At 48.0% G+C, this 6,049-nt stretch overlaps 1 pseudogene; it reads right to left on the bottom strand.

The window, feature by feature from the left end:
* Positions 1-2,564: 2,564 nt before the first annotated feature.
* LOC146170716 (uncharacterized) lies at positions 2,565-3,264 on the bottom strand (annotated as a pseudogene).
* Positions 3,265-6,049: the final 2,785 nt, after the last annotated feature.

Here is a 6,049-nt window from a genome sequence, read left to right as displayed (position 1 = left end):
TGTATGGGAGGCGTCAACGTGCACATAGGTCGGACAGTCAAGACGGAAGTTCACCAGGGTGGCAGACATTTTAGGGCCGTTTCATGATGTTAACAATCCTTTGGGGCTCGCTTGTCCAGACGAATGTTGCATCACTTGCAAGAAGCTGACGCAGCGGGTGTGTTAGCTTGCTGAACTGCGACACAAATTTGTGACACTGAGCGTTGCCGCGCGTGACAAATTAATAGTTTGGTTTAGGACCTGAATCAACTGTGTAGTGTGCCAGGTGTGCGTATCAATGTCCGCGCAAAGGGCTTCTTTACTCAGAATTGACACACTGGCTCCACTGTCAATACAAATCTTGAGTGGCCTGTTTGCGTTGTCCATAACAATTGGCAATGCGCCGCCGGTGGAGTGCAAGAAACAGTTCGCTTGCCTGTTGGGTGGTATGTCGCTGTTGGCGCTGTTGAATCTGGCAGATCGTCGCTGCTCCGCCCTGATGGTAGCTGCGGTTTTGGGTTTGCTACATTCTTGGGATAGGTGGTCGGTGCCACCACAGTTATAGCATGACCTTGTGGTAGGCTGGCTCAGCTGCAAAGTTCTTTGGGTTAGACACTCCGCTGGATTGCCTGAGTTGACTCGTTAGGTGGGGTCGTGCATCCCTGTCATTGCAAGCTGGCGAGGTTGTCATGCGGCGTCGTGAGTTGAGTTGGGCTGCTCGGTCGATCAACTCAGTCACTGTGGTGCAACACTGCGCTGCCAGCGGATTTGCCCAGGTGTCTTCTGTTTCACTCGGTAGTTCCGCTCAGTATTAGGGAGATCATCTCCTTAGTGGCGAGTGGGTATGGCGCCTTGTCGAGGACAGTTCTTCGAGTACATGTATTCCACAATGGATTCGAACGATTCAAGGCGTCGTTTTCATTGGAGGTCAGGGAACTCTTGCATTGAGAGATTTCGTTTGAAGCGTGATATACGGACTTCTTTCTATTCGGGCCACGTGTTGCACATTGTCCCATACGAGCGGTGCCAGTCTCTCGCAGCTCCCGTTAGACGTGTTGCCACACTAGCCAGCGTTAGTGACTCCCTTTGGTGCGCTAGAGCAGCAATGTGCTCCACTTGGGAAATCCAGCTGTTTACACTTTGGTGTGGAGATCCGTCATACAAAGGGATGGCGGATGATATGTCGCTCGTTGAATGGATCTGTACTGCTGCTGTGGGTGCGGGAGTCTGTCAACGCATTGGCCAGCTGCGCTTGCGTGGGGGCGATCATGGCTAGAATTGCAGCCATGTTCGGTTCTCCATCACCAATGGCGCAAGTTGGCATTATATCTCTGTAGTTGCAGCTCTTGTGTCGTTAGCGGGAACATGAACGGGTGGTGGGCTTGGTGCAGAACTCTGTGGGTGCTTCCTCTGCCTGAGGGAGACGCAAGACACACACACACACAGCGGGCCGTGGAAGAAGCGTCTATCTTGCAGAGGGCAGGCAGGTCCGTCCATGCAGTCCGAGTGGGGACCAGTTTCCCCCATCGGCGGGAGAGGAGAGGGGAAATGGGGCAGCGCACAGAGTGCCCAGAAGGGGCGCGCTTTTCAAATGTGGTGCGACGTACCGCTGGCCTTAAAGGTATGTGGAGCAGTGCCCCGCAACTATTAATTGGCATTGGGCGTCTGCACTGATGTTGCCATGCCCGTACACTCCAGGTAGGGTAGCCATGGTCGCCTGGGAAGCTGCATTCGGACAGTCTCCACCTCAGCACGCAGCTCCTTGAGTGCAGACAGCGCCTCCAGGTACGCCTGCCTGTCGTAGTCGTTGGCAGCCTGGTTTAGCATTTGCGTGTCCATATCTTCGGAGACTCGTTGACCATGTTGCCTTCGAGGATTTGTGAGACTAGATCAATCTTGCTTGCAGAGCACGGCAGTTATCTTGCTTTCAATTCATCTGCAAGCTGCTTCTTCGTAGCTTGCCCAAGAGGTTGCAGTCGACCGAGGACAGCAGAGAATAGATGCTCGTTGAGTCAGAGTCAGTCAAGGACATTCGCTGGTGAGCCACTGCGTCTTCAATGGTTGCGTCTGACCGACATCCTGTCGGCTGCGCAATGTTAGCAGACACTCGGAGAAATTGAGAGTCAATTTATTGAGGTCGCGTTAGGAATTTGGGCAAAATGTTAGTCCACAAGAAGAAAGCGCCTGTGCAAACTTCGCTATTGCGATGCGTGTTCTGTTCTGTCGCTTGGTACAGCTTCGATTGCCCCTCTCGGGCGTTCACATTTCACCACCCTCACATTCGTTTCTCCCACGGTCAAATTCCTGGTACCGACACATACACCAGTCACACGCACACACAGCTGTACATGTCAGAGATGGCTTGCTCTCTTTCCTCACGTGATGTTGCTCTGCGGTTTCGTGTGCTGCGGCAACATCCATGGGAAAAGTTTGTTCTAGCCTTGGCTGGGCATGGTGTTGGATAGTGCCGTCAGCATTGGATGGTCAAAGTAGACAGTGCCTATATGGGCGCTTTAGTCGGCGAAGCGCTGACACCCCATAAACCAACCAAGGATAAATGAAAAAAATCTGCAAAGAAAACAGCATTATTCCAGTTCTTCAATGCCACTCAATTCAGAGCTGGACTCTTCAGACGAGCTGCTTGAACTGCCAATGGCAAAAACTATTGGGTCAATTTCGTCATTGAAAATATCCCTTTCCCAGGCTTCATCCTCAATGTACTCAGCATGTGCACAAAATTTTGCCAGTCTTCCTTTGACACATGATCCAAAGCCTGAGGCAGAAGCTCCTTAACTTCAGCCAAGGTGAAAGCTTTGTTTTTCTTTGCTACAAATTCTTTCACCATGCTCCACACCTGCTCAACGGGATTAAACTCTTAATGGTACGGAGGCAGACACAACACTTCGTGGCCATGCTTTGCGGCAAGTGTGTCGATGGCATACACAGTGTGTCTGCTCGCCGTTCTGTTGCACAAATCAAGCAACTCAGCTCGCACCGTATCTGTTGACCAGGATATGCCCTTCCTTGTGAGCCATGCCTGGGTTTCAATCTTCCAGCTTGATGTCGTTTGTGACCTTTCGAGCACAACAGTATGTTATGGTAGGGGGTATTATCTATAACAATAATGCGGCTGTTAGGGATGTTTGGCAGCAGTTTGCTCGAAAACCACTCCTCGAAGTACTTGCTGTCCATCTCTGAGCGGTAATCAGCTGAAGTGCCCTTCTTGGCTCTGAAGAAGTCAGCAGCACCTCTCACAAAGCCTGTGAGGCTATTTACTGCCTGCATGAACGGAGATCAGTGCAGGTGGTGGAAAGGATAAATGTTCCGAAAATGTGTTTTTCACGAAACCGATTTTTGACCATATTGGACCGTTCTAAGACTTGCGTCTCCCCTTGCAGGAGTAAAGTAATTAGAATACAGAGACTGAAGAAAAAAAAAAATTAGGTAGCATGCTTCAGCATTTGAAACTTCCATGCACATTCGTACAGATAATATGACGGTTCCTTAGTTTCATGTTAATGCACCAGTGGCATGTGGTAAAAAATGTATGAAGTCCTTTCTAATATTCGCTTGGTAAGCCGTAACAACTCTTTGATAGCTAAAGTGTGCACCCCAATGTTATGCCCTTGACTCTCGACATGTATTTCAGAGCAAATGAACAATGCCAAACACCCAACACAGTGAGTCAACATGGAAAAGGGAAACATTTGAAGGAGGGGCAGAGCCGTAAACATGCAACTTTCAAAGTGTAATTCATGAAAACAAGTTGCCACAGGAAACAGTAGACTTCAAACAGTGGTGAATGAAAAGTTAATCGGATTTCTGACCACCAGCGTGTGCGACAGTGTTTATTTGATAGCCACAAGAACACGCTTCAGAAACGTTTAGCATGGCAAAGAGCACTTGGGGTAGCGCGCATGGTAGTAAACTTTTTTCTCCCAGGAACTGTGGCCTTTAAAGAAATGATCAGTTAAAAACAGTAAGTGCTATCAAGTGCACCCAATTATGTGATGAGGCAAGAAGGTTGTGAATGGCTGCAGATGTTGCATATACGCACGGAAACAAAAATGGCAATTACTCCTGAGAGCTCATAATTGAGTAAAAATGCCGTAAAGCTATCTCCACTAGCAAAAACATCACTGCAGACATATAAGAAGATTAGGCAGAGCACGTGAGCTGTGTTGAGCAAAATTTCACTCTTATACTTCACTGACAGTGCACTAATGATGCATCGTTCTAGTGCAGGCATATAATTGTACAAATGACAAAAGCAACGTGTCCTGAAACAGTTTACCTGCTTTAATATGTCATCGTTCTGCAGCACGCGAAATCACTCCTGACTGCCAGCATAATGCTATTATGATGCAAGATGCAAAAATAATTAGTTGCATATTCTGCCCAGACAGAACAAAGCAAAACACTTACGATGACATTTTCCGCCAAAAGACTTGGTTTCAAGCATTTTCTGCCAGAAGACTTGGTTTCAAGCATATCCTTCAGGGCTGCTATGTCAAGGCAGAAATATTCTGCTGGCCAGGCGCACGACAAAACAAGCACAAGAACTTGTATTGGTGCGCACACAACAGCATAGAGTCAGAATGAAGCAAGAGCCTACAGACCGTTCATGATGTCCACTACAGTGAACTAGTCACACAGGCGGCTTCATTCTCAGTGCACTGGTTCTCATTTGCATTCGGAAGCTGTTGGAGGTGGATGCCAAGGTGCTGCTCAAGTATCCATTTCAGTAAAAGGCCACAGGGAATCAGTATGGTTGGCCGAGCTAGCCTTGGAGTCGCAGTTTGAGAACGTTAGGCCTTCCTCACCGCAGCGTCCGCCTTGTGCGGTGGAAAACGATCCTTAGCATCCATTGCACAGGCATCTTTTCACTCTCACTGGCATGCCAAACTTGGAGAAAAAGGCGAAGGTGCTTCTCACAACCATTTCAACAGATGCCGCAGTGAAACTGTTCAGCCTGCCGGGCTTTATTCAGCGGCGCAATTCGAGAAGGTGAGGGTCACATGACCTTGCAAGCTCCCTCTTAGTAGACGATGCCAACCATCACTCACCACAACTGAGTTTTTTCGCAGTCGCGCTGCACACACGTTTATCTTTAGGTGTATGTGTAATATTAAAGATGAATAACAGAGGCGCAAATCATTCGGTTCTTTTTGCGAACAGAGCATGGTATGCCTGAAAGTGAAGCGTTTTACAGACCTCAGTCTCGCAGTGTTTTCTTGTCATTGTTACTCATGAGGTTCTTCCAAGGGCCCACCTCACTTCGCTCGAAAGCAGACGAAAGTGTTTGCAAAAGTATTTAGAGCAAGCGTTAGCTGCTCCAGCACAAAGCAGTCGCTTGCGATGCTTTCAGACTTGCGCGCTGAAATGATTGTGAGGAAGGTGAACTTCTGGGCTACATGAACAAACAATCCGTGCTCACGGCTCTGGATGCTGCCGTGTGTAGAGAAATAAGATAAGAAATGAAAGACTCAAGATTCAAACTTCTTACAGCTGCTTAGAGAGATTGTCATTGTTTAGCACACAATCCCGTATGTAGGAACAAGAAAGCTACTCAGAATGTGCTTGGAGTCTAACTCAAATTGGCCGCTGGCCCAGGAGCTTTACTATCGAGTGCTGTAAAATTGAGTGCTGGACAGCGGTCATCAGGTAGTCCTGGACTTTCCGGGACTGATATTCGAAAGTACCCAGAAGCACACTCCCCTCTGGCGTATGCTTGCGGTACATTGTATTACTTTGGCCTTGCTCCATATAGATGTCATGCGTTGTTTTCTTCTACACTGTCAGAATCAGGGATTCAGAGCTTCATTAAAACTCTGCCAGAGCTCCAGGGAAGGTCACACGAAGTGGCTTTGGTGTTCACAAGGCTCCGTGCTCTGTTTTAACTAGAGTCTGTTCCCATGGCACAGAGCTAAAAAGTGGATGGCAACAAAACAATAATTGAATAAATATGAACAAGCAGTGTTTTGCCAGTCTTAAAGAAAATACGAAATGCAAAAAATACAAGCATGTCATACCTACCGGTACAGCGTTTCCTTTAAGGAAGGATGCTTTA

Source organism: Amblyomma maculatum, unplaced genomic scaffold, assembly GCF_055883805.1.
Source record: "Amblyomma maculatum isolate TAMU_Amacu unplaced genomic scaffold, ASM5588380v1 scaffold_62, whole genome shotgun sequence".
NCBI classification, from domain to species: Eukaryota; Metazoa; Arthropoda; class Arachnida; order Ixodida; family Ixodidae; genus Amblyomma; species Amblyomma maculatum.
This window is presented reverse-complemented; position numbering and strand designations above follow the sequence as displayed.